Below are 23,642 nucleotides of genomic sequence, written 5' to 3' on the forward strand. Positions count from 1 at the left end.
AGATGGACATAACAAAAACTCGGACCACAAGGCATTCAAAGAGCCTTTCCCACCTTATGAAAAAGGAGAGACTTCAAAACCAGAACCCTACAATAAGGTCAATTATACATATTTCAATGATGACAATGTCATTCACATGGTTGAACCTGTAGATTTTGAATACTGCGACGTTATTACCATAAAGGGGAAACAAGATAATGATAAACCCAAGACACCATTTGTCTTGAGAGGCCCTACTTTCAATAACATGGATAATACATCTTCACAACACTGTGCTAATGCTGTTACTCGCTCTCATGCGAAATTGGTGCTCAAAGGTCCTACATCTCCTACTTCAAATCTCGAACAACACAAGGACTAAGCCCTTACTGGTCCATCCGGTAAATGTGCAAAACACACGACGAACTTGACTGTAACCAGTTATAGTGTTCTAGATCAATTGAAACAAACCAATGCTCACATTTCTATATTTGAGCTGCTTAAAATCTTGCCCGCTCATAAGAAAATTCTGGATAGAGCCCTCACTGAGACAAATGTTCCTCAGGATCTTGATCTTGAATGATTTCAATCCATGGTAGGTCACCTGACCTCACCTCATCTTATGACCTTCTCTGAGGAGGATGACAACTCACTAAATCACCCACACAATCAGCCTCTACACATTGAGGTTATGATCCACCAGACACGTGTTCGTCAGGTACTCATTGACAATGGCGCTGGCCTAAATATTGTTTCTGCAGCTCTGCTTAGACAATTGGGTTATTCTGAGGACTCTATTGATCCTCGACAAAAGATCACTATTAAAGCATACGATGAAGTAGAACGAAAGTCACTAGGTCTTGTGACTTTACCAATTCGTGTCGGTCCTGTCGAAAGGGATGTCACCTGTCAGGTGCTCAACATTCCCTTAGCCTACAACATTCTGTTAGGACGGCCATGGATACATGAGATGTGCGTTGTGCCATCCACATACCACCAATGCATTAAATTCCCATTTCATGGCTCTGAAGTTACTATTCCAGCAACTACTAGCTACACTTGCAATATGCTCAAAGCTACTGAATCTTTCGAACCTGCTAATCGTGAGTCTACTGATTGTCACAACAATAAGCTGAAACAAATTGAGCAGTCATTTAAATTGAAAGAAACTAGTATGGGAGAGTACCACATGGAACTAGTGTTATCATTAACATCAATTCCAGAATCCCCTCGACATTTTCGAAGACCCTCACTAGCAAAGAAGCCATTCGTATTGACACCTCATACCAAGTTTAATGGTTCTTTTGTCAAAGTTATAGTTCCCTTAGAAGATGAAAGAAAAAACAGAGCCATTGTTGCATGGCTTTACAAAGAAGAGTCTCCAGTAGACCTAACAGAACAAGTTCGAGAAATCACTCCTAAGAAGTATGGACCTAGTCTTAAGCTTATGAAGCGTTTTGGCTACAAGGGAACTGGCCCTATTGGGTGCAATAACAATGGTTTAATAGATCTTGTCAAAGCAACAGCTCGAAGCAACAGTAACACAACTGGCCTAGGGTTCAAGAAGGTCCCTTTCCATTTGGGATCCAATAAATTCATACCTGTACCTGAGAGTTCATCTGAAAATAAGTCACAATCTGAATCAGGTACTCAAAAGGAAGAATCTGATGATGAGGATTCTTACCTTCATCCTATTCCTTATGATCTTGCTAAATTCTTTGCTGAGCCAGATGACTTTGTGCCACATGTTAGCACTCTGGATGATACTAGTGATTCTTCTAAGGACAATACTGAGCAACTCGAATATCATTCAGAAAAGGGAGAATCTAGTCAGTCATGTCATGTTGAGTATTTGTGTAAGAATCCAAAGGCTGAAGGAGAGTATGTCCCTATTGTAGAACAAGAATTAGTATGCAAAGAACATTAACAAATAAAGTAAACATTAACAAACCAAAAACTAAATTCACATATATGCTTAGACTAAGAAAGAAAATAAGAAGTGCAAACCTCACAAGAGAAAACACTCCATGCTTTCTTGATTCTGTAGACGTGTCCTTTTGCTGTGGATGTATGCTCAAGATGCTCAAAAGCTGCTTCAATGGAGATGGGTAATGGCAAATTGGTAGCTTTGTGAGCTCTCAATTTGGCATTATAAGGGTATGGTTGATGGCTTTGGTTCTCAAAATAGCATGGTAACTTTAGCTCAAAGATTGTTGATGAAATGGCTTAGGAGGGGATTCAATTTATAGGCTAAGGGGTAGAGGGATGGAGGGCTTAGATGCAAGGATGGATGAAGGCTTAAGGAGGGCTAGGATGCACTCAAAGGAGAGCACATGGATTGTGCTTGTTTAGCACCAATGGGAAGGTGACACTTGTCACAAGGAGGATGAGTGTGAGAGGGTAGGGTAAAGGGTTGGTTAAAGGCATGATGAGTGGGGTTGAGTATGTAAGAGGGATGTAAGAGGAATGAGTGTGGAAGAGGGAAGAGTGTGGAAGATGGGTGTAAGAGTCATGAGTGGGCTTGTAAGAGTCTTTTATGTTTTGTAAGAGCACTCATGACTTAGTGGTTGGGTTTTTTGAGGGGAGACTTTGGTTTGGATTAGGAAAGTCTTAAACTTGTTTAAGGAATGTGACAACATTAGGGGGTGGATTAGGCTTGGGTTTAGGATTAGCTTAGGGATGTTAGAGATGTGCAAGTGGATGGCATTAATGAGGGTGGGTGAGTTAGTGGCTAAGCTTGGTTAGTATGGGTGAATGGGGTGGATTAGGCTAAATGGAGGATTAGAGATAGGTTAGGGGTTTTTGAATTTGAGGATTTCATTTATCAAATCGATTTATTTAATAAATGGGGATTTTTGGAATTAGATAGGAGAAAAGGATTTAATTGATAAATAATAGATTATTTGATTTATCAATTAGGACTATAGATGATTAATTAAATTAATCAACTAGGGATGGCAAAGGATTAATTAAATAAGAATTTAATTAATGATGCCTTTAGAGATGGCTAAATTAGATTACCAAAGCAGTGTAATCAAATTTAGGTGTCTACACCTATCACTATTGGGGAGTTCTATAGTCTCTCACCATGTAGCACCGATTCTCATGAATATGAATTTGACAATATTTCAGAAGTGACTACTGATAAATACATTGACCAAGTGCATGTCTATGAAAATCAAATCGAAGTGAGTGAAACATCTAGGGATAGGTCACAGGGGTCTGGTCCAACTAGTGTCTTAGATTCATCAATTACTAGTGTTCGTACTCCAAGACGTTTGAATACACCTGTGGGTGAGGTTGCCGTAGGTCTCGAATTGTTGGTCCACGCATTCAATAACTATACTGTGAACGCAATTGAACCAGCCACTACTCTCTCAGTCGCACATCCCGAGCTTATAGACTGGAACCCCAATGCATCTAACGAAGTCCCCACATTCCAGAATGACTATACTCTTGCCTGTTACCTAAACGCTATCGAACCTGTAACATCTTCCACCAATGAGCAGAGCGTCAACATGACTGAGGCCGACATCAAATATCTTAGTCACATAATTAAAAAGAAAAATTACAAGAGGTCTGATGGTGAAAACCACATTGTGGCAATGTCGGATCCAAAAATAGTATAAAAAAAAGACGTATCCAAGGGTGAAAACCTCTTTGAGGCGCTCACAGATGAGATATTTGATGTCCTTCCCAGTCACTTTCAGGAGAGATCATCAATGTTAATAGAGCCAACACAGCCGATTAACCTAGGCATAGAAGAACATCCTCATGTGATACATTTGGCTCAGTCATTGTCAACTGAAGAAAAGGAACAATTCATTGCCTTTTTCAAGGGAAAGAAAATAAATTTTTCCTGGACATATTCTGACATGCCAGGATTGGATCCTGATCTTATTATGCACCACTTGTCCATAATGCCAGGCATAAAACCAGTTAAACAGAAGCTCCGCAAAATGCATCCTCATGTTGCATTGCTAGTCAAAGCCGAATTGGAGAAACTTCTGAAGGCTGGTTTCATTCGTGCAATTGATTATGTTGAATGGATATCCATTATTGTCCCTGTGTCCAAGCATGATAAGTCTATCAGAGTTTGTACAAATTTCCGTGATCTTAACTTGGCATGTCCTAAAGATGACTTCCCACTCCCTAATATTGATATGATTGTGGACATGATAGCTGGCTATGAGATGTACTCACTTATGGATGGTTTTTCTGGATACAATCAGATAAAAATTGCACCAGAAGATCAAGAGAAAACAACCTTCACATGTGCATGGGGAAACTTTTGTTGGAATGTAATGCCATTTGGTTTAAAGAATGCTGGAGCTACATATCAGCGGGCTGTTACTACAATCTTCCATGACATGATGCATAGAACTATGGAGGACTATGTTGATGATACTTTGGTCAAAAGCGCTAAACGCAATACCTATTTTCACGATTTGGGACCAATCCTAGATCGTATGGAAAAGTTTAGTCTTCGGCTCAATCCTAAGAAGTGTGCATTTGGTGTCACATCAGGAAAACTGTTAGGATATATTATTTCTGCAAAGGGAATTGAAGTAGATCCAGAAAAAGTATAAGCAATAATGGACATGCCACCACCTTGAAACATCAGTCAGATGAGAGGACTACAGGGAAGGCTTCAATCTATTCGCAGATTTATTTCACAATTGGCGGATAAATCACAACCCTTCACAAAGACTTTACATAAGGGTGTGAAATTCAATTGGAGCCAAGATTGTGAGCAAAGCTTAACACAGATTAAACAGTATCTTGTCAATCCACCAATCCTGATGCCTCCTATGCATGGGAAACCTTTGCTTTTATACATTTCAGCTACTGAAACATCTTTGGGAATCCTGTTGGCTCAGGAAGACAATGATAACAAAGAAAGAGCTATTTATTACTTGAGTCGAACATTGGTCTCTTATGAGAAAAACTACAGTATTATTGAGAAAGCTTGCTTGGCAGTTGTCTTTGCTTCCCAAAAGTTGAGACACTACATGCTTGCCCACACTACACGGCTTGTGGCTAAAATAGATCCCTTAAAGTATTTGCTCAGTAAGGCAGCTCTCACAGGAAGATTGGCTAAATGGGTCATGATACTAAGTGAGTTCGACATCCAATATGTTGAATGCAAAGCTATAAAGGGACAGGCAATTGCAGACCAGCTAGCTGAGGCACCCATACCGAGTCTCCTACCAATAAACATTGATTTTCCAGATGAGTCAATTCTAACACTCACTCACCATACATGGGTTATGTTCTTCGATGGATCCTTCACACAACAAGGATCAGGTGCTGGATTGCTTTTCATCACACCACAGAAATACTCATTGCCCAAAGCATACAAGATTTTGTTTCCTTGTACAAATAACATTGCTGAATATGAAGCTTTGATCAATGGTATGAAAATTGCAACTGAATGGAGAGTAGATCAATTGGATATCTTCGGTGACTCCCAGCTTGTCATCAACCAAGTAAATGATGTGTATCAAATAAAGGATGAAAAACTAATTCCTTATAAGCACATGGTTGATGACTTGACGAAATATTTTGCACACATCACCTTCCAACAGGTTCCATGTGCAGATAATAAAGCGGTTGATGCCATGGCCACTCTGGCTTCCCTTCTACAAATGCCATAAAATGATCTCCGACACAAGTTCTTGGTGGAAGCGTTACACTACCCAGCCTATGACACACCTGATTCCAAGATGATCTGTTCTATTATAGGACAAGAATCATCCTGCTACCATCACATCTATTCCTACCTTCGTAATCAAACCATTCTGAAAGGTCTGACCTGGAATGAGAAACGTTACCTAATTTATAACGCTTCACATTATGTCATTATTGTTGACGATCTATATAGGAGAGGTCTCGACAGAACACTCCTTAGGTGTTTAGAACCCGACGAGTCCAAACGTGCACTAATTGACGTTCACAAAGGCATTTGCGGATCTCATTCCAATGGCCTAACACTAGCTCACAAACTCCTTCATGCTGGTTACTACTGGCCTAAAATGGAGCAAGAAGCTATTAAATATGCTAGGTCTTGCAAACAGTGTCAACTACACGGGAATCTCATTCACGCTCCAGCTAGAGAGTTGATTCCCTCTACTTCAACATGGCCATTTCAACAATGGGCCTTTGACTTGGTAGGACAGATTCACCCAACCTCTTCTAATGGACATAAGTTCATTATCACTGCTACAGATTATTTCACAAAATGGGTAGAGGCAGTCCCTCTCACAATTGCTGATGGCAAAACTGTAGCGCTTTTTATCACAAACTACATCATCTGTAGATATGGTATACCGTCCTCAATCATTACTGATAATGGAGGACAATTCAAAAATAAAGACCTTAAGGAACTGTGCAAGAAATTTAAAATTACACAACATTGGTCTTCCATTTATTACCCCCAGGGTAATGGGCAAGCTGAGGCATCAAATAAGGCAATCCTCAAAATTCTTCATCGCACAGTCAGTAAGTCAGGGCGAGATTGGCATCTCCAGATCAATCCATCCCTGTGGGCATATAGAACAAGCATTAGAACTCCAACGGGCACGACTCCTTTTGCGTTGGTATATGGGGCAGATGTTGTGCTCCCGATAGAGATTGAGATTCCTACCTTGAGAATCTCTATGAAAGGCCTTATCACAAATGATGACTGTAGGATAGCCCGGCTTCAAGAACTTGTGTTGCTGGATGAATGACGACAAGTGGCCTGTGATCATCTACGAGCATATCAACAAAGAATGGCGTGAAGCTACAATAGGAGGATTAAGCCACGTGACTTCCAGCTGGGTGATCTCATCCTAAGAGAGAATCCTAAGAATCAACAACAACGAATGCAAAAGGGAAAGTTTGAACCAAACTGGCTAGGTCCTTACATCATTACTGCAGTATATGGATCTGGCGCCTATCAACTTTCTACAACTGAAGGAGAAGTGCTTAAAGAGCCTATGAACACTCTCCACCTGAAGCGGTTTTTCAGTTGATTCAATCTCAGCAAGCTCTCTCTACATATCTAAATGTCCTGAAAAAAATCCTAAAAATCAGAAAAAGTCCTGAAAAAAAAAAAAAAAAAAAAATCCAAGAAGGTGAGAACCTGGTAAACAGGCGCCTCTTGTTAGTCACTTTCATGCTTTTGCTTTCCTGCTTGTCCTGCTCATGTATCCATGGACTGAGTTTTGTCATAGGTCGAGGGCATTCCCCTCTAGTGTCACTCTTTTCGAGATTTTCCTCATAGAATCTCCTTCGTGACAGTCACCAGTTGTTCTGACTGCGTCTGCCTACTATCACCAGTGTCACTCTTTTCGAGATTTTCCTCATAGAATCTCCTTCGTGATAGTCACCAATTGTTCTGACTGCGTCTGCCTACTGTCACCAGCGTCACTCTTTTCAAAATTTTCCTCATAGAATCTCCTTCGTGACAGTCACCAGTTGTTCTGACTGCGTCTGCCTATTATCACCAGTGTCACTCTTTTCGAGATTTTCCTCATAGAATCTCCTTCGTGACAGTCACCAGTTGTTCTGACTGCGTCTACCTACTGTCACCAGTGTCACTCTTTTTGAGATTTTTCTCATAGAATCTCCTTCGTGACAGTCACCAGTTGTTCTGACTGCGTCTGCCTACTATTGTCACCCTACTGAAGAGATTTCTTTCTTATATATTCTGGACATTGACACTTGACATCATCCCGAAAACATTAATCTCAATGATATACTTGTTTGGATCTTCTGAGCATTTTCTCTTATTGCTTTGTTTTGCTTTATCATATCTCCTCGAGCAACATCGATGATGTCATCTCCGACTAGAGAAGTAATGACTGGGGGCATAATCTTTTCATATGTTTTCTATTTGCGGTTTAGTTCCAATACGTTGATACATTCCTATAAGAGGGGTGTCCACTATAAGAGCCTCCATTCTGTATTGGATGGCCGTGTGTACCTCGACTCCTTTTATACAGATATTTCAACGATATTGGTTATTCTCCTTGTTTGTTGGAGTGAACTCTTCATGCTATAGTACATACTAATACTCGTCCTATTAAGTGAACGTACAGGTCACTGCGAGTATATTTAGCACACTTCTGTCTCAGGTTATGAACGCAAGGGTTGTTGCGGACAGCATGAATATTGAATACTTTGCATAAGAGGAATCTCTCGTGTGTTTGGTGTGCCTGTCATACAAGCAACATTTAGGTCATCCTAGCATTCATGCTTTGATGCTTATGTTAACTTGTTACATTAAAAGGGACAAATGTTCTGGTCATTCTGGCTTCTTGTGCCTCGAATGCTTACATTTAATCCCGACATTCCAATAACGTATGTTACATTCATATTTTCATGATTGCAATGTCAGTGGAAGTTGTGTAACATACGAGCTTTGTTTTATATCCAATGACGATAAATCATCGAGGCTTGGTGACCAGACCTAAGGCTGCATTTAACATAGTCTTGCATACTTCATTGGCATTAGCACGCAATTCGACGGTAATCCTATTCATACTCCACATGCATCAGATTCCTCCACGACTGCACAAGCGTTTGGTTCATCAATTCTCATTCCTCCATGGAATACTTGTGACTGCCAAATAAAAAATGCACAAAACTATGTCAGATGTTAGTTCATACATATGCGTTCTATCTAAACATACATCTCATGAACATCAGAGCAAAACAAAATAGACAATGACATGTACACAGGAATACTCGGCTCAAAATCTCGTATATATATATATATATATATATATATATATATATATATATATATATATATATATATATATCAAAGAATGGGTTAGTACAAATAAAATAGGCGCTACTCAAGCGCAATCGATCAAAAATGATACATCTGGTGCTGGCACACCAATCGATACATAGCGAGAGATCAAAATAAAAGTCAGGCACAGAGCATCTAACTCTATCCCGAACCCTCACCTCCGGGAGGAGCAGGAGGAACAGGGGCAACAGGTGGTGGAGGCAGTGGTGGCATATCTGGCCTGACAGGAGGTCGTGCACCTCTAGACTCTCATGCATACTGAGAGAATCGCTGCACCTACAATGTCTCATCAGGTATTGCACTAGTGTATGTAGCATAATAATATGCAGCTCGAGCAGACTAGAAGCGAATCTCATCCTGTGCCAACTCTAGCCTCCGCTCTGCAGCCTCCGCACGCTCTCTCTGGCGATCTGTCTCTCTCTATCTCTCTACCAGCTGCGCATCCCTGACTGCCACTGCAATCTGCAACTCTCCCAACTGTCGGGAGGCTGAACGAACTCGCTCTCGGTACCATCGTACCGCATCCTATACTCCACCTATCGGCTGATTCGGCATATCCTCATCGACCATCTCTGGTGCATGCTAAGGTGGAGGTGCCTGCCGCTGTGGGACCTCCTGCTGAAGAACCTGCTCCTCTGTCCTCTGCCTCCTCCGCTGACTGTGTCCTGCTCCACTACCCCCAGCACCTAGGTCTGATCCCATCTGCCGTGGGGGAATAGGCATCTGCTGTACCCGGTGCTGGACCTGTGGTGGCACCTGTGGCTGTGCCTACTGTTGCTGTGATACCTGTCCCTACCCCTGTACCTGTCCTGCCATCCCTAATGGATTTGTGAAGCATGAGAATGGATGGCTCATCAAAAATGTCTGATATGCAGGTGTCATCCCGGCATCTACTACCTCTGGCAGGTAGTCCCACTGAACTGCAACCAGGTTGCGAATATCTATCATGGATCGTCCTGGATCCATCCATGGAGGCCATCCCCGCTCTATATCCTTCTGTACCCTGGCATAGGCACAGTACTCAGCCGAAATGTCCTGTGGTCTACCATACTATCGCCACACTCGTGAGATGACAAATCTCTTTATGACTGATGTCGTCTTGCCTGCCAGCGGTCGAGAACTAAACATCTAAGGCAGCTCTCTCGGGGCATCATCCTAGTCCTTTGTCTCTCTCCAGGGTCGCCATATAACAGACACCAGGTCATCGAGATGTGCCCGCCAATGCTCAGTCTTACCTAGGTGGGCCTGGGTAATATGCTCTCGATATCTACAAATGTAGGGCTCCATGGGCTCTCGAGAATCCTCAAAAATTAGTCTATATACAGGGAGATGCTCCCAGGCCCAGATTTGTAGCACATAAACACCTGCTGCCATGGTCTTCTTCTCGTGGAAGAAGACCTCATGCATCTCATGAAAAAGATGGGCCAACATACACTGACCCCACCCAAAGATCTCAGGTGCCTCAACCATCCTACGGAGCATGACACCCCATCCACACTCCAACCCATGTTGTCCCCTGTCAGGACATAGGAAGCAGCTCAAGAAAATACCCAACACAGATGCTAACCTGTGTGTAGGTCCACAAGTATGCATCAGCTCATCCTAGTTGATGGCCCTGCCCCTCGGTAGCTCTCTCTCAAAAACAATGGATAGTGCCTCTGTCCCTAATCAAGGCACTGTATCATATACAACCCGGGTACTATGAAAGGGAATCCTCAAGATCCTCCATATGTCCTCTGGTGTGATGGTCATCTCACCCATCGGCAAATGAAATGTGTTTGTCTCCGAATGGAAACGCTCTACCAATGCAGTCAGTAAACCGTGATTCACCATCACGGCTGGAATCCGGCATAGTGAAGACAAACCCAATCGGGCAATGTGTGCCCGATCTGCATCATCCAAACTCCGCAATAACTCTCCATAAGGCGGATAATGAGATCTAAATGATACGTCTCCAAATACCTCCTGCACGCACAACAAAAAAAAATGATAAACAAACGATCATTATCAAGTCGAATCGAAGAATCAAAACAAAATACAATGTGATTTCTAAATGCAAAAAATCACAAAACTGGCATAGAATTTCGTGCGAGATTGCAGAATCTCGCGCGAATACATATGGTTTCGCACAAAATAGTTCTCTCTTCGCGCGAAGAAACTCTCCTCTGCACGAAAATAGATCTCCTCGCACGAAGATAGATCATCTCGCGCGAGAAAAGAGGTTCTCGCGCGAAACAGGATTTGCCACGCGCGAAGAACCTTCATCTTCACGCGAAGCCAAAATTGTCTCGCGCGAAGATATTCTAGCTACGCGCGAAGAAACAACACATCCTGTTTCTTCGCGCAAAGAAAGAATATCTTCACGCGAGAAGAGATCGGTCTCGCGCGAAGAAAGAATTGAACATCCTAAAACATGCTAAAAAGTGCATAAATGATCTCGAAATGCATGTAATCGAAAGTACGAAGATGGGAGATCGATGACTCACCGATAGTCCGTAGTCTGCTCACTGGCTGTGTCATCTGGATGGCTCAAAATGATGATATCTCAAGTTCACTGCCATGTCTATATCAGAGCTCAAAATCACTAAAAGACAAAAGCACAAATGAATTGAAAATGACCCTTCAAGCCATTATATAGGTGTTGACCAAATTTTTCAAAGTGCTCAAATTTGCGCAAAAATTGCACCCTTGGCTAATTGGACCATTATGGATCCATTTTTGGGATCAAATTTGAAATCTGACACACCCAAAAGCCTTAAAAATGCGTTTTAAAATTTTAGGGACCGATGTGATCGAATGCTTGTGCAGTCAAATCTTTCTGATACTTTATAATTCTTGGAATCTTTTCAACTTTACATTCTCCATATTTTCAAATTTCATTTTGAAAATAGTCAACTTAAGTCAACTTTACATGATATACTACTTCAAATCATATTTCTGGTGTGTCATCTTTCGATTTTGCTCCCGAGGGGGCATGATGATTACATCATTAAATACTTATTGCTCGGGGGATCTAGTTCCCATCTTATGTCCTAGTCACTTGGGGAATCTCATCACTTGGGGCTTGTTGTTCCCTTCTATCTGACATTTCTGCCATCTATCTTATCTTTTCATCAATTGATCAACCTTATAACAACTCTTCTCAGAGTTCGATGGACAAGTATTGGGACAGTCTAAACCTTGACTCCTGAGGATCAAACCTCGTTCTGGGGATGATTATATGACTCATGATGAGACCTTGTTATCTTTTATCAATTTCAGGTATCTAGGTGTTCTATCTGGATCCTTGAAGGTTAAGCTTCGTTCTGGAGATAACTTTCTAAATGCTATTAATTTCAGGTATCTAGGTGTTTTATCTGGATCCTTGAAGATTAAAGCTTCGTTCTGGAGATAATCTTCTAAATACTATCAATTTCAGGTATCTAGGTGTTTTATCTAGATCCTTGAAGATTAAGCTTCGTTCTGGAGATAATCTTCTAAATACTATCAATTTCAGGGATCTAGGTGTTTTATCTGGATCCTTGAAGATTAAGCTTCGTTCTAGAGATAATCTTCTAAATACTATCAATTTTAGGTATCTAGGTGTTCTATCTGGATCCTTAAAGGTTAAACTTCGTTATGAAGAAAATTTTTTAATGCTTATCAATTTTAGGTATCTAGACATTCTGTCTAGATCCTTAAAGATTACGCTTTGTTCTGAAGATAGTCTTTTAAATGCTATCGATCTTAGGTATCTAAGTGCTCTGCTTGAATTCCTTAGGATTAAGCTCTGCTCTAGAGAAGGTCCTTAAAAAGCTTATCAATTGGTCTCTGTGTCATCACCTTCGAAACCAATCTCATGTTCACATCATGCTTTCTGATTATCTTTGAATTGAACGCGTTGCTCGCACATTCATTCAAAGAGGGGCAAAATGTAATACCCCAAAATTGACTCATTGCCATTATACCAATTCTAGTCTCTTTCTGATAATTTCAAAGCCCTATTCTAATAGGCAATTCTCATTCTGTTATTCATTACTTGACTTAATTATCAGATGCAGAAAAACCCTAATCTGCATTCATCATATTTCTTATTTAATTCCTATAGTACGTACTCATATTAGTTGCATTAAACCTACTTGATTAATATTTAATTTAATTATTAAGTATTTATACTTTAATTAAATTAAATTATATCCTAAGGCTAATGTATTATGGAATTAAATTTATTTAATTTAATAAATATGCCTATCTTAATTAATTAAATGTAATTATTTAATTAAATGAGAAAGGTATTTCTAATTAATTAAAAGAAATTATTTAATTAAATGGAGTACTTACTTCTAAATAATTAAACAAAGTTATTTAATTAAATGGGAAGACATTCTTAATTAATTAAATGAAGTTATTTAATTAAAAAAAAGTGCCTCTAATTAATTAAATAGAAAAAGTAATTATGAGAGCATATTTCATTTTATCAAATTAAATATCTCAACAAAAATCTCTCTTCAGTTCAAAAAAGGGGAATTTCCAGTTCACTATTGATCAAAAATGAGTTAACACAGTTAACTCCTTTTTCTACTCAAATTTAAAACAGTTAACTCCTTATTTATCTCAAATTAAGTCTGTTAACTCCCTTTAACTTGGGGATCTCCCTTTATGACTGAAACTCATCTTCAATCCTGACCGTTGATCTGAATCGATCTCAACCATTGATGGATTACAGGAAACTCTATTTAAGAGACCCTCATCTCTTCATTTGGGGGAGGATGAATTGATTTGCTATCGAATTGCTGTTGAAATTCATGCTCATATTTACTTACATTTCTTGCATACATTCTCATTTTTAGTTTAATCTCATTTTAGTTTAATCATGCATATGCTTAATCTAGTTTGCTTCATTTGTTCTTAGATTACATTGCATCTTTCATTTTCTTAGATTAATCTGTATACTCATTCTTAGCTTAATTCCATTGTAAAATCCTTCGTTCTTAGAGGGTCTGGTTGCCTACACCTCGATTCTGAGGATATTAACAGGCAAAATCCCTTTAGATAGAAGGCAACAAGTCACTTTGTAGGGCAAATTTCGAATGTACAATTCAATGTTCATTCCGCGATGAATCCACAAATAAGGACCGTGTTGAAGTGTGTGTGTTATCATAGGCCACATTTTCACGCATACAATAACCAGTTGGGGTTATTACATTGGTATTAGAGCTTGCTTGCAAAGTGTTTGACAAAATGTCAAACAATTGAATTTGAGAAGGATTTGAAGTTTCACAAAGTTATAACTAGTTGGGGTTATTACAGTGGTATCAAAGTGGTTTCTTGTCACCCTATGGGGTAGGAAAATATTAATTATTGTCAAATTTGTTGTTGCATTTGGAATGACCAGCACTCTACCATTTTCTAGCCATGAACAGACATAGGAGGACTGGCAATTCTAGAAGTTGGTGGAGTAATGAGGAAGTTAGCATGAAGATGAATGCTTTGCAAGAGAGTATGGGGAAACTTAAGCTTCATCAACAAAGACTGAGGGAGAGCTTGTTAGATCCAAAGATAATTGAAAGCCTAGTAAGGTATATGGTTTCCACCTTTAGAAGGCTGACATTGAGGTTGCAAGGAAGAAAGCTTGAGTTTTTCCTGACAAGAGTCCCTAATGCTTGTTGTTTTTGAGTTTTAGACTGATTATGCTTTCTTGAAATGATATCAAAGGGAATCTAAAAGCTTTTAATTGATTACTACTATAGCCAAGAAAATAACTAAATGCATATACACTTCTCTTTTCAGTTTTCAAATGCATTTAGATAAATTCTAAATGAAAAATGTGCACTTACAGCCAGTTGGTATTTTTTCAAACACTTGGCATGCATACTATTATGTCAATCATGGAAGATATAATTATGCACATAACATCAAATATATAGAGCTGCAACTTATTCCTCCTTTAGTGAGATATTTTCTAATTCAATGCTTAACATAATATTCCAAGGCTCTTATGTGAAAATGGCAGTTAGAGCAAACTTAAAAAATGTGAAACATACAAAAAATGTGAATAGAGTGGTTTACTCATTTAACGAGAAACACGGTAGATACTTCTGGTCTTCCAAGAAACTAGCATAGTTGGTGAATATATCAAACCCTAGCTCTCAGTCATTACGCAAACAATCAGAGCCTTATTCTCTGTTGTCTTCATGATGCCCTAGTAGGGAAGAAAATAAGTATGGGAGACAATGCATTGACCATCCATCCCTCAAAATTGCACATTCTACAAATTTATGGTATGCAATAAAGAGAAAAAACCCCTTTTTGGCCCTAATTAAGCATAATGAACTAGAGCATCCTAATATACCATAGGCAAATTACAAACATCAGATCATTAATAAAAAGCTAGTTGTTACCATTCGAGCGATATCGATGAAATCAATAGAGAGGTTAGGGTTTCAGCCAAAGATAAAATACAATGTGAATAACAAAGCCAGAGCTAAATTGGAAACAAATCAGGTCACTTCGCTCCAAGTCTCCCTGGCTCATAAAAAGGCAAGTAAGCTTCTGTCAATTCCTCAAACCATTAAAATAGATGATTTCCCCAAATTAGTCTACCCTTCTACCTAGAAAGGCTTTCAACCTAATATCATATGCTCCACTTCAAGTTTAGACAAACAAATTCTCTTTTTTAACCATACTAAATATGCAAACCAAGATAGATTACCCCTGTACTCTTAGCAGATAGAATTCCTATATGAACCTTATGCAATTTCCCTCAATACCTATGAAGCACATCTCTGGAAGAAGGAGAATTCAAACTTCAAACCACCATATAACCTTCCTAACACATATATCCCCCCTCACCATAGGAATATTATCCCCAAGCTTTCTATACATTCCTCCCTTCAATCCCCCATTGCTACTCACCCCAATATTAAACTTCAAAAAACTAGGGAATAGATCTCAATTATTAGACTTTAGGACATCAAAGATTGCTAGAAGGACTCAGAATGTCAATATTTTCACATATTGAAATGGGCCAAAACAAAAGATGATCAATCTCATTAATTGGCTAAAGGAATTTTGTAAAATGTAGGTACATATATCTCACCATTCTAATAGATTAACATATATACATTGTAGTGATGAATATGTTAAAAAAGATTTCCTCTTTGTCTCTGATTTTTATTTTAAAGGTTATGATGTTAAATTCTTTGAATGGACTCCAGATTGTAAGGAAGAACAGTTAAATTTCCCCATATCAACCTAGAATTTCATTCAATCTCTACCTCCTGAACTTCTGCATGTAGAGATTCTCATGAAAATAGGTTTTTCAATTAGAAATGTGATAGGAATAAATGGTTCTTATAAATACTACAATAATATTAAATTATTGATCAACTTCAAAATTAAAAATCTAGAATTCAAACCTATTAAGTTAATAACAACAAATCAATATATAACTTAAACTACTATAGATTTGAAGGTAAAGTCTTTGGAATAATCAGATTAAATAATGAGAGAAAGATTACATTTAAAACTTATCAACCAACATCAGATCTTAAAGATACCTTCCCTATGATGAATATAAGAAACAAAAAGGAATATCATGAGAAGTTCTTAAATGAGAAAGGCCTTTTGGAGCCTATTTAGGATACAATAAGAAAAACATATTCAAAATTGGAGGATGGTGAAATAAGAAAAGAAAAGAAAAACATTTCTAACTTCAACTACAGAGATTAAAAATATTATCATACCAATCTCCAAGAAATATCAGAAGAAAGAAATAGAGATACAACAAGATGCAAGGAAAAAACAAACCCAAAGCAAAGAAAAGGAAACGTTTCCAATATCAGATAACAGTAAAGAAATTACTTAGTTGTCAAAAATGAAAGAATGTAAAGGCAGTAGTTCACAGATGAAAATTCCTCTTACTGATGAAGATCAAAGTTCCAAAGAAATCACTAGAAGAGAAGAAGAGAAAAAAGAACATAAGATTCCTAGCATAAGGATTTAGAGTGTAGTCAACAATAGTGAAAGGATAAATAAGAAACAAAAGAAAGCACAGAAAGAAAATAAAATAAAAAAACTAAGTGCGAAAGAAAAACTATCTTTGAAGGAATTCAGGTCTCAGGACAAAAAGCTCTCGGTAAATAACAATAGTACTCTTGAAGAAGTAGAAAACAAACTTTTTTTCTCTGATGAATCCCTAGAGTGAAGAAATTCTAAGTGTATAAAGGAAATAATGGAAACTCTGCTACAAAATAAAGAAGAGCTGATGAAGGAGACCATAGAATCCAAAAGAGAGGTAATAAATATGTTCACCAAATTTTGGCAAACACCAACCACAATACAAGACTCTCCTATTAATAAATTTAGTGAGAAGGATCAAAGTAAGATGAAAGGAAATTTAACACAAGATTTTCATGATTTTTTGAATAATGACCTAACAAAGAATGAAGATTTGGAAATGTTCAATTCAGATGAGGTAGAGAAAGAGAACTTGGAACTATTAATTGATGAATTGATCCAAGTATTTAACTTTGACAGTATTAATAAAAGTAGTGACTTACAGAAAGAGGAATTAATGCAACGAGTTATGAAGCTAGGTAGAGATAACTACACCTTTAATGATTTAATAAGAGATATGTTAATCATTGAGGAAGAAGATAAGATAAGTAAAGCTCTACAAAAAATTGAATCAAGAACAGTAACAAGAGAAGAAGATGGTAAAAATATGGATAGAGTATGGAGAATATCAGATTTAGTAGATAATATACAAACAGAAGCTTAGACAATCCTTATAGAATAGATAATGAAAGAATTAGAAAAAGAAGAAAAAGTTGAGAAAGAAGACAATCTGATAGTGTGATAAATGCATAAGAGAACATAGAGCAATTGGGTATTTTGATGAATCAATAAGGGATAAATACCCCTAAATATGGCAAACTAAAAGCTAAAAGATGAAGGAAGTCTCATAAAGAACTCAGAGAAGCAAATGGGTAGGCAAAAGAACAACAAAAGATCAGTTAGTTACTCAAACCAAGGAAGGGGAAGAACCTTCCCAGGGCAGCATGAAGATTACTACCTAGAATGCTAGGGGTTTAAATGCTCCTAGCAAGAAATGCTTACTAAAGCAAAATTTTAAACAATTTGAATATGAAATTATTATATTATAAGAAACAAAACTAAATAAGGAAGAAAGAATTAAGCTAGAAAAGAAATTAGGTAGTTGGAACATTAACCTACAAGAATCTAGAGGAGCTTTAGGGGGATTAGGTATGATTTGGAATCCTAGGAAAGTAACTCTAAATGTATTAAATTCAAATAATTTATGGATGAGAAGCAAAATTAAAAGCATAAAAACTCACTTACAATTAATTTTGATAAACATTTATGGACCTACCCATAACATAGATAAAAACTTTTATAGGAAGAAATAAGTCTATTTATTAAAATTCATAGCAATGAACACATGCTAATAGGTGGAGATTTTAATACTATCATGAATGTAGATGAAAAATTGAGAGGCATCCAACAAATCTCCCAAGCATCTATGGACTTTAAAAAATTGATAGACCTTAACAACCTATTTGACATTCCTATTAATAATGCTAAGTACACATGGAACAATAGAAGGAAAGATTTTTCATTTATTGCTGAGAAACTGGACAAATTCTTTTTCAAAGGAGAACTAAGAGAATTAGCATTAGATATACAATCCTCAATTCTACCTATAGCAGGATCAGACCACTACCCTATTAAAATTGAATTTGTTGAACCTACAAAATCTTTCAAAGATCCTTTTAAATGTGAAAAAATGTGATTCTTACACAAAAAAATTATGGAGCTTACTAAAGTATGGTGGACTCAAGGCAATTTTAAAGGTTCCAAAATATACATATTTGTCTCTAAGATGAAAATGATTAAAGAAAATATACTTAAGTGAAATGAAGAACAATTCAACAATATATTTAAAGAAAAAATAGGCAATCAAGAAAGCTTAAAAAAATTAAACATAGAAGTAATTAAAGAAGCAATGAATAATGAGAAATTTTCTTTGGAAAAAGAACTACTTGCCAAATAGGAAAACATTCTAGCAAAGGAAGAAGTCTTCTGGGGACAAAAATCAAGAGAAAAATGGCTAGAAGAAGGACATTGAAATACAAAAAAAATCCATAACAATACTTTGTATAACAGAGCTAAAAGAAAAATTATAAAAATCAAAGGCTCGATAGGTACCGACACTAAAAATCCAGACAACATAGCAAATATTTTTGTAGGTCATTTCAATAATTTATTAAATAATTTTGGTAGTTCAAATATGATAGCTTAATCAAACATATTAGAAGTTATCCCAAAAGTGATTACTACAAAAGATAATAAAGTATTAAGTACACTCATATCTCTGGAAGAAGTCAAAACTGTGATATTCAACATGAACCTAGACAAATCTCTAGGTCTAGATGGATTCCAAGCTTTCTTCTACCAAAAATGTTGGGATATCATCAGAATTGATCTTTGGAAAGCCACTGAAGCATCAAAAACTGGCGAACCATTACGATCAGAAATTAATAATACCTTTCTTACCTTGATACTCAAAAAAGATGACCCTAAAATCCCAAGGGATTTTAGACCTATAGCTCTTTGCAACACCATTTATAAAATCATATCCAAAATTTTAGCAAACCAGCTGAAACTAATTCTCCCTAAGCTCGTCTCAAAATAACAAATGGGTTTTGTACTAGGAAGATCGATTCTAGATGAGATTATTATTATTTAAGAAATGTTGCATTCAGCCAATAAGAATAAAATGGCAAGCATGTTCATGAAATTGGATATTCAAAAAACATATGATATGGTTGTTTAGAGGTTTCTATGCAAAACCTTAGAAGCCTTCGAATTCTCGCACCGATGGATTAATCTTATCTATCAATACATCTCAAGAACTAAAATATCAATTCTTATTAATGGTACTCTTGAAGGCTTCTTTGACACATCAAGAGGTATAAGACAAGGAGATCCTCTATCACCTTTCCTATACATTATCATGGAAGAAGCCTTTGGTAGAGCAATAATCAAAGCTCAGACTAAAGGCAAAATCAAAGGAACTATTGTAACTGAAAAGTCCTTAATATTCCTCACCAAAAATATGCAAATGATACCACTCTGCCAGGAGAAAGTACAATAGAAGAGGCCCTAAACCTCAAGGCTATTATTCAATAGCATATGGAAGTATCAGGACAAAGAATGAATGCTGAGAAATCAGAAATTTTTTTCATTAATACCAAACCTGAAATAGAAAAACAAATCTATAATATTATGGGATATAAAGATGCACATTCCCATGTAAATACTTAGGAATAGAGCTAGAAAAAGGTAGTTAAACAAACAAGGGATGGCATAGCATCCTTGAAAGAATGGATAAAAAGATAGGAGGTTGGAAAGATAAATGGCTCACAAAAGTTGGTAAAGTCACAAAGATCAAAGCAGTCTTATCTACCCTCCCAACCTATCCTCTTTCTTGTTTACCTCTAACTAAAACATTAATAAGAAGCTAGAAGAGAAACTTAGAAGTTTCTTATGGAATGGCATAGATGAACAGAAAAAATTGGCACTTATAAAATGGGAAAACATTTGTAAACCAAAGGAACTAAGGGGTCTAGGTATCAAAAACTTAAGTTGGAAAAATGAAGCCTTAAGGGCCAAATTGACTTGGTGACTATTCTTAGAAAGAGATAAAAAATGGTCAAAAAATTTACATAAAATATACCTAAATGCAGCTGACCCTTACTCCTTGTTTAGAATGAGGAACCTACCTTAAGGATCTGAAAGCTGAAATTTTATAGCAAAAAGTAGATCCCTGATTAGTAAATATCTCACTTGGGAAGTTACTAATGGTGATGAAGCTCTCTTCTAGGAGGACTCCTGGGATGGCCACCCCCTAGTAGATAGCTTAGGTATCCCAGTAATCCTAAAGATCAATTAGTCAAACTTTGCAGGCTTAAGGTCAACAATTATAAAATTAAGAAAGATATTCATGGTAGCATAAGTTGGGAATGAAAAACTTTGCAAAATATTGACCTGGAACTAGTAGTAAAAGAGGTTTATAAAAGTATCATTCATAAGAGAAAAATATAGAAATTAATGAGAAAAGACAAACTTATATGGGCAGCATCAAAAGATAGTAGATATAACATTAAAAATGGATATAGAATAATCATTGAATCACATAGGTGGGAAGAAGTTATTCTTCCCCTTAAACTTTGTTGGGACTCCTCTTGCCTGCCAAAAGCAAGCTTCTTTCTATGGACTGCCTCCCAAAAAAGGATTCTAACAGGTGATAGACTCAAAAAGATAGGCATTGAGGACCCATCAAGATGTGTGTTATGTAAGAATGATAGTGAAGATATTGATCATCTCTTATATAATTTCTCATATACAAAATCTTGTTGGGAAAGGGTCCAACAATTGTTGGGTTGGACCGTTCCTTTGCCAGAATATTTGGATGATCTTCTTAGGGGTTGGTCATCTAATAGTAGTAGTTGTATCTATGGTAAACTCTAGAATATTTTTCCATTTATCCTTATATGAAAAGTATAGAAAGAAAGAAATAGAAGAATATTTCATGATTAGGATATGTTTGTATTTGAGCTTACTAACAAAATTGAGGCTTGTATAGTTGAAACCTTAAATTCTCATCTTAGGAAAACCCCAAAAGAAGAAGTATCCTTCTCAAATTGGGATGGTCTAATGAAAAATATTTGGAAAAATCTAATTAATCCCCCACTTTTGTATTAAAAAAAAAAAAAGAATCAAGATGTTACAGACAAGTGTAGATGGATACCCCCCGCCCCCAAGTGGTTGAACAAAATTAAATTTTGATGGAGCTTTAAGAGGAAACCCTAGGATTATAGGAATAGGATGCATTATTAATAATGGTTCTAGCAATTAGATCGTTAAAAGGGCCAAATCAATAGGCTCCACTACAAACAACCTAAGAGAATTAGAAGCCCTCCAAGAAGGTCTCCAAATTTGCCTAAACCTAAGAATTACAAAACTTATTATTAAAGGAGATTCGTAGAATGTCCTATATGCCATTAGAAAAGGGGAGACCCCAAACTAGGTTTTAAATTCTAAATTGGAAGAAGTTCTAAAACTTCTAGACCTATTTGAAGAAATTCAGATTCAACATATTTTTTGGGAAGGTAACAGAATAGCAAATTAGTTAGCAAATAAGGGAGTTGACAGTGAAAATATATTAATCTATAATAATAAGTAGACTAGTAGACTAGATTGATCAAGTGGAGGACGCTCTTGAGTAGTTTTTCCACCCTTCTTTCCCCTCTTCTCTTTTAGTCTCAATAAATATTTTGGTTTATCCCTAATTCTTCCTTACTATAGCTTGTTTATATTTAGGTCTTTTCTTCCTAACCCTTTTTCGTTCCCTTTGTCTGCTAGCTCGATCCTTTGTTGTCTTTGTCTTCCTACTCTTTTTCTCTCTGTGGCCATTTATATAATGGGGTGCTCTTCGATCTTTGAGTGAGTTTTATAATGTAAGTATTAAGGACATAATGCAAATATATTAGCTTTTATGATACTGTCTTATTTCTCATCTATGTTTTGAATTGTTTAGCACTTAGATACTTAAATAATTCACTACTGGTGTAGATAATGGATCCTATCAATGGGGATCCTCCTATTCCTACCTAGACTAATCTCATTTTTTATTGCAACTACATTTTATAATAAATCTTAATTCACTAGCATAGGTCAAATAAAAAGTATCAGGTTTCATATTGAGTGATATATTGGTATCCCTATAAACATTGAAACAACTCTGTAATTTTTTGTTGACTATTGGTTAATGAATGGTCTGGTAGGAACTCGCTCTAAGAATTGATATCAAATAGGTACTAATTTATAATGACAAAAGTTAATTATAAATTAATAACCAAAACATATTTATAACTAGTGTAAACATACACCTTAGTCCTAATTATTAATACATCTTATATAATCTACGAGATACTCCTTAGATGTAAAGTTTGGTTTGATGGTTATTGTATCCCTTCTAGGATTTAGAGTGAGTTTTATGGTGGCCTATAAATGGCAGGGATGGAACCCTATTTTAAGACTTTTCAGGTATAAGCCAGTTGTTTGGTAGTTGTGTAAATATACATGATATAATTAACATATGGCTCATTTCAGTAATATAGTATTAAGGCATAGATGGTTAATCCAAATTGAATAACAATGTACGCTAGGTATATGGCCTTTTCCCAACTATCCTAAAGGAATCCTTTTTCATCAAAACTTGTATGACTATGTTTTGAGTTTAGAGCTGTGACTTTCATGTCATCCTTTCACCTTCATCCATCTGGCTTTGTACTTCTTAGTGTACTTTGGTAGAGCAACTATCAAACTGGTAATCTAGCTAGTAAATAGTAAGGTGACTATTTTGTATTTTCCTTCAACTATCACTTTAATTGTTTAGCAACAAATGAGATATCAAATTTTTAGTATTTTAATTAAATTAGCTTTTATTACACATAGCTGAGAATCTGCATTTTTATTACATCCCAAAGGGTAATTAGTGCTTTATGTAGATTGAGGACTGAAGTTATGGTTATATAGAATTTAATGCCCCCTTGTTAATTCCTAGTAGTGATTAGGAAACTTACTTATTAATGCTCATCACACTAATGCTTAATAATGAGTATGGGGTTAAAGGATTGTAAGAATCCCACCTATAGAAGAGTTATTAAATTAAGCTAGGCATGAATAATAATCAATTACTATAAGACGTGTTATTAAGAGTTTTATGGATAATGTTTGGTATACACCCTTCCTTCTTGTCCCTTTCACATGATCCTAATTACTAACCCCTTGT

Source organism: Cupressus sempervirens, chromosome 4 (genome assembly GCF_028749045.1).
Source record: "Cupressus sempervirens isolate cs-2001-9-10 chromosome 4, ASM2874904v1, whole genome shotgun sequence".
Lineage (NCBI taxonomy): Eukaryota > Viridiplantae > Streptophyta > Pinopsida > Cupressales > Cupressaceae > Cupressus > Cupressus sempervirens.